Raw genomic sequence first — 14068 nt, 5'->3', positions numbered from 1 at the left:
GTCATCCTTTAGCAGGCTCCAAGCGAATCCGTCCTCCGGATTCGTCCAGTCTTGAGCCTTTAACAAACTCCTTCCATGACTTACTCCATGATATCACAAGTAGTAGATGGACATCATCACACAAGGAAACAAGGGTTTCCTATAAAAATGGGGGAAGTGCAAGAGGCACAAGGATCTTCAGACCTGGTCAGGGAAATCTCAGCATAATAACCTTTCTCTCTCTTCTCTACTCCATTAGGCATTCCCATTGAAGCCTTTTTATACTTCTCCCAAGGTAGTTTTTTAGTTGGGAACAGTTGGGCCACAAGCACTAACCGGTGATCATCAGGTAAAACCCGTGATGTCCACCTGAAATTAAGGAGATTTAATTTTTTTAAGTGTTTTAAGACATATACGCGGGTTGGGTATACACAGACCCGCGTATAAACGCGTTTAGCTCAGGGCAATGTCGCGTATAGGGAATAAAACATTGTTTTTAAATTTTGGAGCAGGTCTGGAAGGAGGGGTTGCCCTGGGCCATGAGTGCAGCATCACAAACCATAAGAGTGAGATTTGGAGCTATAACAAGACCAGGATCAGAATGAGGAACTGGGGGTAATCATGAACAAAGGGCAATGAAGAATCCTTTGATACAGATCAAAAGGTTACCTAAACTAAGGAGTAGTGAAGAATTCATTAACTCAAGTTTTTAGAGAAAACATTGATAAAGCATAACAGTCAAGACAGAGTGCATTAAAGCAATTTCTGAAATATCATTCCATGTTATAACTTTAGAACTCAAAAGATACATAAAATATTTATGGAAAACATAAGAAAAACAACATTTACACAAGATAGAATACTTATTTGATATTCACTTTATGCAGGGATCTTACAAAATATTTGATCTTTATTCCTTGGTCCAGCAAGCCAATCCAATCATTAATACAATAGAATTTTGAGTTTGAAAGAAGAAGTCTATAAAAATGTCTTTGAATCCACCCTACATGCTTCGAAGCATGAAGTACTTATACAAAAAATAATTACAAAATATCTCATAACAATCTGAGATTTAATCTAGGGAATGAGAATAGCTTCAAGCATGAAGATAGAGACAGACGGAAAATTGCATCATGATGTCCCTTTTATTGTGGTAGTGCTGGCTATTTGCAGTTGAGTTGTATCCCTTTAAGTTGGCTGATAGTTGTATCATTTTTATGCTGGAATGTTCTTTACTTTAATATTTAGCTTATACTCTTTGGCTCTGTTACTCTTTGACCCTATTAATATGCCTTTACTTGTTTTACCTGGCTACCTTCAAATTTACTGTGGTAACTTTTTGATGTAAGATTTTTCATTGTAAATTTGTCATTTTCTCCCACCATTCATCCTCAGGTAATTTCACATTAGGCATCCTTCGGTAGATTTCATCTACCTCTGTGTATTTTGCAAAATTTGGCTTTGTGATGAATAGATGCTTTATTTCATGTTCTAAAAAGAACAGGTTCTCAAAAGTGTCATAGAGTACTTTTCCTGTTGGCATGGCTTTGATTGCAGAAGTTTTTGGTTGCTCCTCTGCCAACTTTCTTAATTTGTCACCATAATCCAATTGGGTCATAACTTTATCATTGATGACCATTGGACTTGGAAGGCATTTTTCCCTCAAAATTTGAAATTTAGCCATGAATCTATCAATGGCCACCTGCATGTTTTGGAACTTTTCTTCTAAATTTAACATGAGATTTCTCTTAGAGAGAAACTTCCTGATTTCTTAGATAGCTTCAGTCCTATCTTCTATGTCAAGCTCCTGGAGTTCATATTTATTTTTACTATTCAAGAAGTGGACGAGTCTATTTGCATCCTCAGGCATATCACCCAACTCCTCCCTTACCTTTTAGATAGCCTCAGTAGTTATGTTCACTAGCTCAATTTGCTCGAATATAACTTGAATTGATGGCCAAACATCATTGACAGAGTCAATGATGTTGGTCTAGAGCATTTCCTTGGTCTGGCCTAATGGCTTCTGTAGTGTCAATTTCTTTAGCTTTGTTGCCTGGATGGACATATCCTCCATGGTTTTTACCAATTCTCCTATTTTTTCTGTTGATGAACTTGTTGCTATAGTAGACTGATCTGTGATTGGTAGTGCTATGGCAGGTGGAGCTGTAGGGGCCAATGATGCTGCCAATGTTGAATGAACTGCAGTAGAAATAGTGGGGATGGTAGTCTTAGAAGTGGTGGCCAGATCACTTTGTTTGGACTGAATCAATATGTCCAACTCTTTCTCTGTTTCCTTCAGCTGGTCATTCAGCTTTAGGACCAAGTCCATAAGCTCTTCATGTACTGGCTATGTTTCCAGGACTTCTTGTGTTTGTGGATGATGCAAGGGAGGGATTTTGAGTTGCTTCTTCACTGCAGCTATATCATCATTTTTATTCTTGATTAATTTTTCTGTGGCCTTTACATCTTTGGGATCATGTCCCAACTCTATAACTATGTCCTCTAAGGACTTGACATTGGTATCCTTGGCCTATGAGGGGGGCTTCTCTAACTGAAACTATGCTGATATATTAATCAACGAATTCTGTAATTGGTGGGTTGTAATGGCTTTCATTGTCAAGGTGGAGTATATCATCTCCCCTATCTACTTGTGCAGCTCTATCTGGTCAATAGGATGGATGTCCTTTGCCAGCACCTCGAAGTCTATGTTTTTGAAGTCTGTTGTTGTTCTTGGTTGCTGAGTGGTGGTCTTGATGAATGTCATTTGCATTTTACCCTCCTTGACATCAAAGGCTACCATGAGCCTGGTTTGATTTGTCGAAGCCATCTTTAAATATTGTGCATATGTTTGGGCATTTAGCCTCTCATTTCTGGCTTTAATTTTCTTATATATTTCCTTTATGTCTAGGTCCTTGTCTACTGGCATCCTAAAAGAAGATACCTCCACACTTTGTTGTCTTGCCAATATTTAAGTTTGCGAGGTTGCTGGTTCATGCATGATCCCTGATGGAGTGGTGGGTTTGCTCCTTTCCACCTCTGTATTGGTGACATCAGTTGAATCCTCTGTATATTCCTGCTCAGAAAAAGGATTCAGTATTTGTCTCTTGAAATGGATGGTCTCTGCTTGGGCTTGTGAAGTAGTGGCCCCTTCCCTGTCTCTTTTTAAGTTTCTCTCCTCATTTAGAGGAGTCTGTAAGGCTGGAGGGGTACTCATAATGGCCTCTGGTTTATCTGTTTGTTGTGGCACTTCAGCTTGTTCTGGCACCTCTAAAAGTTCCTGTATTTTTGAATCTTCCTATACCTGTGATTCTTCTTGTACCTATGATTCTCCTTGTACGTGTGATTCTCCTGGCACCTGTAGGAAAGAATTCTCATCAAGCTGATTTTCCAAGTCAATGAGTGCATTTTCTGTGTCAACATTGGTGTTTCCCCGATCTATTAAGGTCACTTTTACCCATTCTAATTGATTTGCAAAGGCTGCAATTTCAGGAATGGGTGATGGATGAAAGGTCGCAGCTTGACCTTTTGTCTCTTTTTAGAAATGAATTCCAAAGGGTCATATCTCTAGACAAAACTCCTTTGGAACTTCATACTTTGTAGTATTGCATCAGCTTCATGGCCTGCTTCCCTTGCATTACATATAAAGGGGCCTAATTGGTCTTTAATCTTGAAGTTGGACATCTTTTTGGCTCTCACAAAATTGGTCTCATCTACATTGATCATCTGTCTATAATATTCTAAGGAAATTAACCTCAATGGGAGGTATTTGGGGAGCTTATATGGTGGCAGCATACATCCATAGATCCTTATCTCCGTATGGTTTTGGTACAAGTACCAATCACCTACCTTGGATTGTTTAGACAGTTGCAGGATTCTCTTGATGTCTACACTTATTCTTGGAGGGGGACTCCCTGTCAACATTGTCACAATGGGCTGGACAAATAGGTCAATGAAATCTGAGTAGGAGTATGGAGAATGGTGTTTATGGACCAAGGGAGTCCATAAAATCACTGATCTAGGGTGACCTCTAGTATCAAGTTTATAAAGAGGAAATGGAAATTTGTCTGCTTGAAAATATAGGAAAAGGTGGTATAACACAGAGGAGTACTTGAACACTCTCTCATTACTCATTCTCAGGAACTGTTCATGTATAGTATCGGCTATGAATTTGGCATAATCATAGATGATAGTAGGAGGTTGTCCTCGATTGAAAATTGACATGAGGGCCAAGATAATTTCATCTATGTACTCACTAGTAGTATAACCTAGGACACTTGATATCATAGTTACAATGTGTTGCCCAAAAGGGGAAAAAATGGTAGCTACATATGGAGGAGGGTCTTTTGGAATGTATTTACCTCCCTGATGAAAGTTTGAAATATTTAAGCAAGATTTGTAGTGGTCAACTTGGGGAATTGGTCCAGTAGATCACCAATTGACATAGGGGTTAGGTTTTGTCCTGGCTGAAATTGGAGAATTTCATCGATGGATTTAGCATTGATGGTAAAGAGTACAGTATAGTTTTGGGATATCACTACTCTTTGACTAGGGATATAGTTTTCATGGCAATAATGGACAATTTTAGGGAAAATATGTACTTCTGGGAATTGGTACTTGGGCAACTTGGATTCCCAAAGCCCAATTTTATCAGCAGGATTAAGGAATAGGTCTCTGTATCTGCAAGAAAGTTTCAGTGGGGATTCTGGGACAACAGTGTCCTTAATTTGAAAATTTTTATCAGCCAGAGGGAGAAGGTCTAATTCCAGATGAGGAGTTGAAATTGGTCGAACGTCCATGGCAATTGGAGAGGCCATTATGAGTTCTCATGGATTTGAGAATGAAGGAAGGGATTTACAGTTCTTGAGGGTAATGGGGTTTCAATACAGAGTAGGATTGAGTTGCTTTATGTTCCTTTTTAATTAATTTTTCACTTTAAGTAAGAAAATGAGTAACTGGTTCAGAATTTGAACAAGGTTTTCTAGTGGATTTTTTCCTAAATACCTAGAATTTTGGGGAAAATGAGCTATGAATAGGTCGACTGGTAATTGCGAACGGTTGAAAAAGTTCAGTGTTTGCTGGAAGGTGAACTGAGTGCTCTGTGTCTTCTTTAGGGTGGCAATTGGAAGTTGATGGCAGCTTTGGCGTTTGCAGGTGGCGGCATGGAAGCTTGGAATTCGAAAAATAACGGTAAACGAATGATTTAGGGATTTTTGGCTTTATGTGCAAAGTCAACTTTTTGGCGGGTAATGTGAATGGTGATAGTTTTGGCATTTAGTGGGGTGAATAATGATTGTTTGTCATGTAGCAGATGGGCGGTAAGTGGTTTCTACCGCACCACCTTTGAGTGCTAGGAGGCTTTGGGGGGAGGCCGCCCGATTCCATACACTGAGTGACACGTAGCACCGAGGGCCTAGGGGAAAACAAATTTATTGAGTGGGTAACATTTGGATGTCAGGCCCGCCTAATATGGGTAATAGCCGTCGGATCAAATGGGAGGTGATCACATGGTGATTGGATGCAGGAGTTGCACGGAGGGTAATGGAGCGGCCCAGCTGACGATTAAGCGTAGCTATTTTTATATAAATTATGGATTAAGGTGGGGTTAGGGAATCAGGGTCATTAATGGAAGGTTTAACTTAATTAATCAAAGATCGATTAATTATATATGCTTTGTCAGGGTTTAGGTATAGTATATTTTATATTTCAAACTAGGTCTAGGGATATTAAAATAAAGGGTTTTAATATAAATATACGGGAAAGGGTTTTTTATTTGGGAATTAATACATATAAATGTTAGAAATTAATATGAAAATGGCGAAAAATGAAATTGCACTAAGTGTAATGTGTTTTTTTGCTTTTAGCATACATACATCATAACTTAGGCTAAAAAGTGTTTTTTGGGTTTTTTGAGAAAATGGTTTTCATGGGGGTAATTGCTTTTCCTATGAAAATAGAGTTTTAACCATAGGGAAAGGGGTTTATTAGGGAGAATGAGGGGAAGTGAAGAGGGGTGAATGTTTATGAGGGGATTTTAGTACTTAAGATTCATAAATCATTGGGCCGAGGGTCCAGTCCCTCCAGAAGTCAGAGAAATGCTCTGAGCCCCTTTGACTTCAAAGTTTGGTACTTTGAACTTTGTTTATGGGAAATTAGTAAATTTAAGGGGTAAAATGAATGGGAGGAGTTAATTAAATTACTTTGTGAACTTTGCATGATCAATTTCCACCTTACATTTGGAACTTTCATGATGAGGATGATAAATATGCTTTTATTCTAACCAATCATCATAATTTATGCAACCTTTCTTCTATTTACCCATCTACTCATCCTACCATTTCTACTTCTCTTTATTAGAGTGCACTTAAGCTTGCAAACCATTATCAAATATTTTTCTTTTCTTTACAATGGTAATCTATCTAAATCTAACCTTATTACATCCAAGGGCTCAGATTAAACAGTTGAGCTCCTTTTATTCACTCTACCTAATCTAATCATCTACCAAGTTTACACTATTTAGTCAAATTTTTATTCTCTATATATCAACATGAAATAGTCATGTTTAAACATTTTCGCTATCATGGATTGTGGCAAAAGCAACAAACTACACACAATCATTATTGAACATAAAGTAACTAGGAGTGTCATTTTGACTTGCTCACTTTCATGGTCTTTTTCTTTTCTTGGGGTTCATATTTTTTCATGTTTTTTAACCTCTTTTATTGTTTTTTTTCCTTTGATTATTCTTTTAGGACATAGCATATTTACATTTTTTAATTTTTTGAAAATGGAAAACATTGGCACAAGCAAAGATATGTACATATTACAAGTTTCAATCTCAGCAATTCAAAATTATGACTCCTATTGGTATAGGAACCTAACATCTTAGAGAGTCTAAGGCATGTCTATATGGATAATGGATGGATTCTTAGAAGCTATAGCATAGAGAAGTGGGTCAGATAGGAGAGAAAGGATCTGTAGTTGAGAGCGCAGAGGGCTAGGTAGAGTCCACAGCTGAGTGCACGGACCCCTGTAGCTGAGTGCGCATGATAGTATTGAGTCTGTAAGCCTGAATTGAAGATAAATAAAGAAAGTTACTTAAGAAATCTTATCTATATCTGTTTATATATGTTTACTTCTATTTACGATATATCCTGTGGATCAATAATGTGTTTACGAAATATTGATCCAATGATGCGCAATTCTCTTGAATAGTTGTTAAATGATGTACGTAAGCATGTTTATGTAAATTTGCAAAGACTTTGATAAATTATTTGATGTTTATTAATAATGTAAGTTTATCTGCGCGAACCCTAATTTAGAATTGTTCTCTGGTGCATGTAAGTGGATAGACTGACTAATACAGGTCCTCAAAGACCAATCATAGACCTTCTTGAAGCTCTAAAGGTTGTTTTAATAGAGTTTCAGTATCGAGCTCTAAGGGCTTATCGATCTACGTGAAGGTAGATCTGAGGTGCCAAAAGACATCACACTCATCTATGGATGTAGAATCTTGGTTCTTTCCTCCCCCCATATTGCTTCGAGTAAGGTTGCAGCCTGTGCTATGCAAGATGTTGCTAAAAGGCCAGTAGTGTAGGGATTTGTTGGTTGGTGTAACTAACTCTGATCCTAATTTAGGACCTCGTAAGCCAACATTTACACAAGCTTGAAACAAAGAAAAATTTTGCTCGAGGGTGGTTTCATTTTTACACAAGCTTCAAACAAAGAAAATTGTGGTTGAGATAAGTTTTCATTCCCCCAACATAATGACTGCAAGGGCACATTCCCCCCAAAAATTCATTTCATTCACTTGAGTAGACTAAAAGTTATTAAAATGTGGATGAAATGAAGGCTTTTTTACAAGATCAGAAAGACTTGATTTAACATTTGTGAGATCTAGTTAAAGACTCAACTCAAATAGGGGAGGATTTCTTTCATTTTTTAACGAGCTTGACAAAGGAAAATAATTATGCTCGTGAAGAGTTGTTTCATGTTTTAATGAGGTTGACACAGTAAAAGAACTATCCTCAAAAAGAGTTGTTTCATTTTTTCATGAGGTTGACACAGTAAAAGAACTATCCTTAAGAGACCCTATTTCATTTTTTAACAAGGTTAACAAAGTAAAATAACCATCCTCATAAAGATTTGTTTCATTTTTTAAAGAGGTTGACACAGTAAAATAACTATCCTCCTAAGTATCTGTTTCATTTTTTAACAAGGTTGGCACAATAAAAGAACTATCTTCAGGTACCTTGTTTCATGGCTTCCAAATGGAAGAAACACATGTCAAGGGATACCCATTGATCACGGCTTCCAAAAGGTCTTCATGAGATGGAAGAAAAATTATCCGGAAGGTGTTAGTGCCTACCAGTCATGTTAGTCACTAGTGATCAAATATTCTCTTACAAGTTTTGTTAGGATCTCGAGGTCAATAATGAATAATGATGGTTTGTCATGTAACGGGTGGGCGGTAAGTGGTTTCCATCGCACCGCCTTTGAGCGCTAGGAGGCTTTGGGGGGAGGCCACCTGATTCCATACACTGGGTGACATGTAGCACCCGGGGCCTGGGGGAAAACAACTTTATTGAGCGGGTAATGTTTGGATGTCAGGCTTGCCTGATATGGGTAATAGCCGTCGGATCAAATGGGTGATGATCGCATGGTGATCAAGTGCGGGAGTTGCACGGAGGGTAATGGAAGGGCTCGGCTGATGATTAAGCACGACTGTTTTTAATTAAATTATGGATTAAGGCGGGGTTAGGGAATCAGGGTCATTCATGGAAGGTTTAACTTAATTAATCGTAGATCGATTAATTATATAGGATTTGTCAGGGTTTAGGTATAGTATAGTTTATATTTCAAACTAGGTCTAGGGATATTAAAATAAAGGGTTTTAATATAAATATACGGGAAAGGGTTTTTTATTTGGGAATTAATACATATAAATGTTAGAAATTAATATGAAAATGGTGGAAAATGAAATTGCACTAAGTGTAATGTGTTTTCTTGTGTTTGTTTTCTTTTAGCATACATACATCATAACTTAGGCTAAAAAGTGTTTTTTGGGTTTTTTGAGAAAACGGTTTTCATGGGGGTAATTGCTTTTCCTAGGAAAATAGAGTTTTAACCATAGGAAAAGGGGTTTATTAGGGAGAATGAGGGGAAGTGAAGAGGGGTGAATGTTTATGAGGGGATTTTAGTACTTAACATTCATAATCCATTGGGCCGAGGGTCCAATCCCTCCAACAGTCAAAGAAATGCTCTGAGCCCCTTTGACTTCAGATTTTGGTACTTTGAACTTTGTTTATGGGAAATTAGTAAAGTTAAGGGGTAAAATGAATGGGCGAAGTTAATTAATTGACTTTGTGAACTTTGCATGATCAATTTCCACCTTACATTTGGAACTTTCATGATGAGGATGATAAATATGCTTTTATTCTAACCAATCATCATAATTTATGCAAACTTTCTTCTATTTACCCATCTACTCATCCTACCATTTTTACTTCTCTTTATTAGGGTGCACTTAAGCTTGCAAACGCTTATCAAATATTTTTCTTTTCTTTACAATGGTAATCTATCTAAATCTAACCTTATTACATCCAAGGGCTCAGATTAAACAATTGAGCTCCTTTTATTCACTCTGCCTAATCTAATCATCTGCCAAGCTTACGCTGTTTGGTTAGATTTTTATTCTCTATCTATCAACATGAAATAGTCAAGTTTAAAAATTTTGACTATCATGGATTGTGGCAAAAGCAACACATTGCACACAATCATTATTGAACATAAAGTAACTAGGAGTGGCATTTTGACTTGCTCACTTTCATGGTCTTTTTCTTTTCTTGGGGTTCATATTTTTTCATGTTTTTTGACCTCTTTTATTGTTTTTTTTTCCCTTTTATTATTCTTTTAGGACATAGCCTCTTTACATTTTTTAAATTTTTTGAAAATGGAAAACATTGGCACAGGAAAAGGTATGTACATATTACAAGTTTCAATCTCAGCCATTCAAAATTATGACTCCTATTGGTATAGGAACCTAACATCTTAGAGTGTTTAAGACATGTCTATATGGATAATGGATGGAGTCTTAGAAGCTATAGCACAGAGAAGTGGGTTAGATAGGAGAGAAAGGATCTGTAGTTAAGTGCCCAGAGGGCTAGGTAGAGTCCACAGCTGAGTGCACAGACCCCTGCAGCTGAGTGCACATGATAGTCTTGAGTCTGTAATGCTAAATTGAAGATAAATAAATAAAGTTACCGAAGAAATCCTATGTATATCTATTTATCTATGTTTACTTTTGTTTATGATATATCCTGTGGATAAATAATGTGTTTACGAAATATTGATCCAATGATGGGCGATTCTCTTGAATAGTTGTTAAATGATGTACGTAAGCATGTTTATGTAATTTCGCGAAGTATTTGATAAATTATCCGATGTTTATTAATAATGTATGTTTATCTGCACGAACCCTAATTTAGAACTGTTCTCTGGTGCGTGTAAGTGGATAAAATGACTAATACAGGTCCTCAAAGACCAATCGTAGACCTTCTTGAAGTTCTAAAGATTGTTTTAAAAGAGTTTCAGTATCGATCCCTAAGGGCTTATCGATCTACGTGAAGGTAGATTTGAGGCGCTAAAAGACATCACACCCATCTATGGATGTAGAATCTTAGTTCTTGCATCCACCCATATTGCTTTGGGTGAGACTGCAGCCTGCGCTACACGAGTTGTTGCTGAAAGGGCCAGTACTGTAGGGATTTGTTGGTTGGTGTAACTAACTCTGAAACTGAGTCAGGACCTCCTAAGCCAACATTTACACAAGCTTGAAACAAAGAAAAATTGTGCTCGAGGGTGGTTTCATTTTTACACATGCTTGAAACAAAGAAAATTGTAGTTGAGATAAGTTTTCATGCCCCCAGCATAGTGAAATGAAGGATTTTTTACAAGATCAGAAAGACTTGATTTGACATTTGTTAGTTCTAGTTAAAGACTCAACTCAAAAAGGGGAGGATTTCTTTCATTTTTTAATGAGATTGACAAAGGAAAATAACTATGCTCATGAAAATTTGTTTCATGTTTTAACGAGGTTGACACAACAAAAGAACTATCCTCAAAAAGAGTTGTTACATTTTTTCACGAGGTTGACACAGTAAAAGAACTATCCTCAAGAGACCCTGTTTCATTTTTTAACAAGGTTAACAAAGTAATATAACCATCCTCATAAAGATTTGTTTCATTTTTTAAAGAGGTTGACAAGGTAAAATAACTATCCTCCTAAGTATCTGTTTCATTTTTTAACAAGGTTGACACAATAAAAGAACTATCTTTAGGTACCTTGCTTCATGGCTTCCAAATGGAAGAAACACATGTCAAGGGATACCCCTTGATCACAGCTTCCAAAAGGTCTTCATCAGATGGAAGAATGGTTCTCTGGAAGGTGTTAGTGCCTGCGAGTCATGATAGTCACCAGTGATCAAATATTCTCTTTCAAGGTTTGTTAGGATCTCAAGGTCAAATGTTATCATTTCATTAGGTTTCAAAATAAAATTTGGTCACTGGATGTTGTGTCTAGGTCACTGCTGCTCCCTTCACTTACTCATGGTCTTCATCACTCATCATGGTCATTGTCTTCTTTGAGGTATCATATCTTCATTTAAGTGTCTTGGGTCATGAAATGGTTAAAATCCTCGTTGTAGGTCATGGTCTAGGGGTTTACTCCATGTGTCATCATGATACCATATGTCAAAACAAAAACATGTCCATCATGTGAGTAAGTGGATAATGGGAGTAGTAGCTTAGGGAAAGAAAAATAAAGGTAAAGCTAATTTTTTTATTTCACATACAACAATGTTATAGTACACTAAAAAGTCTCATAATTTCTCAAAGGGACATATGATGTCATGCCACTACCAAAGAAAAAATAAAATTTCAAGCTACAAAGGACCATTCAAAGCATAAAAAGGGTTTCATTTAAGCATTCACAGGTGTAAGCATCTCCTTGAAAAGTAAGTAATCATCTAGCACCTCTTATGCATCCTTCATTTTGAAGAACTCAGTGAAAATCCCTCTCCTAGGGTTCTGCTGCTCTTCTAGTCTCCAAATGTTTTTTCTTCATTGCAGTGAAAAGCATACTAGTTTTTTATGTTCCATAACCCCCACACATATCTTATATAACATTCCCAACCGTTTCCCATACCCATTCCCTTCATTTTCCCCCATTTTCTCTAAACCCTAGCTTAATGCTGCGTTTTTGCAAATTTCTAGGCTAATACTATGTTTTGCACTTTTCTGCCCCTTCCCCTCACTCATTCCTAGGAATTTCATTTCCCTACACCCCGTAACACCTATTCGTACCCCCAAAAATTTCCCTAAGAATTTAGACAATTCTTAACCCCTTCATTCTCCTCCATCTACAAGACTCTCTCAAATCCCCTGTTTTCCCAAAATTAAACCCTAATTCTTCCTCCTAGTGAGCTAGGGTTTCACCTTGGAAGCAACGACCACACACACTGACAAGAAGAAGTAAAATAATGGAGGAAATGTTTGAATATTTAAGCCATCTAACATCAAAGAGATCAGTGCCTCACAAACTCATCAAGAGGTCATTTGCAGCACACAGGGATAATTTTTCTTCAAAGTGTGTTTGTGACCAAATGGAGATGAACTTGACAAAAGTGGAAGTATTTTTTGTCAATAATATACAAAGGGACAAAAACCTCGTTCATTTCTTACAAAGGTAGCATATATTTTGAGATATAAAAGTTTCTTGGAGACTTATGTCAAAAAAAAAAAAAATCAACTTAATTTCCTGTTTTAGTCATGATTTTGTGGCATGGATTCCCAATGAATTAAAATGAATTTCTAGAAAATGAGTGTTATAGACATTTTTGTGCCTTACAGCATGAAGCATGAAATGTCAATAATCTAAGGGATCCAAAGTCCCTAAACATGTTGTTCCTACCCCTAGAGGAACAAGGTCAGCAAACCACAGCACTAAATATCAGTTCTCCACCCGAAAACACTCAAAAACAAGCTAATTTTGGATCATGTCAACTGCTCCACTGAGCATCTGCGCTGAATGTCAACTGCTCCACTCTGTACCTGCGCTGAATGTCAACTCTAAAGAAGGCTACCTGCGCTGGGCGAGTTTGGCCAAGTGGCACAGTCATTCCTCAAGGTGTCAATGCCCAAGAAGCTTCCAAAATGACACTTGGATCAGGGAATTCACCTTGTGATGAGTAAGAGGATCTAGATCTCCAAGTGGAAGCAAGAAACTCCAAGTGGACTCAAGAACTGAAGAATAACTGAAGTGGGAGAGGACACTAGTCAGCTCCATGCCAAGCTCAATCTGACTCATCCTTTCTCCAAAACTCCTATATATAGAGCTCTCTCATGAGGTCTGAGGAGGCGGGAATCTTGTGAATGTAAGGAAGTGCTGTTGGTTTGAGTATAGAACTATTGGGTGATTTGCTTGAAGGAGGTGAAGAGGAGATTTCTTTCTGCTGGGAGGTGTTGCTAGATTGGGCCTCTTATGGTTGTAACACTCTCAGAACTTTACTTCTTCCATTAATAAAGCATTTGAGGTTCTTCTATATGCATGTGTCTCAATGGTGAATTGTTATACTTGTGTATTTGATTTATTCTAATCCTTGAATCAATTATGAATGTATGCTTCTTGTAGTTTCCCTCTCTTTCCCTTTTGCAGGATCTTTGTGTAGCTGGGCCAGTGAAAGAGCAAGGAGCTGGGAGCAAGCAGCAAAGAGAGAAGATTGGATCAATCATTAGCGGAAGACAACGGTTAGTGGATCTCTTTCTCCCCTCTCTTACATCTCATAAAGAAGTAATCTCGAATAGCTTTGCATTCGGTTTTTGCTGAGGTACTATCACCCTTAGAGTGGGATAGGGTCATTCCGTATTGGATACTTTTCCCAACAACAAATTGGTGACTCCACTGGGGATCGTATCTTGTTGGTTGTTTGTGTTTTTGCTATTCATTTCATAAACACAGGGAGTACCGAATCGAACTGCATTTGGATCTTTCAAATGCAAAGTAGAGGGCAGCTACTCTAGCTCAGGTTCTAGG

This window comes from Pinus tabuliformis, chromosome 5_2 (genome assembly GCF_031772625.1).
Source record: "Pinus tabuliformis cultivar Carrire ecotype Pingquan chromosome 5_2, CPIR1, whole genome shotgun sequence".
Classification (NCBI taxonomy): domain Eukaryota; kingdom Viridiplantae; phylum Streptophyta; class Pinopsida; order Pinales; family Pinaceae; genus Pinus; species Pinus tabuliformis.
The sequence above is the reverse complement of the archived record's forward strand: the minus strand, read 5'-3'. Positions refer to the sequence as shown.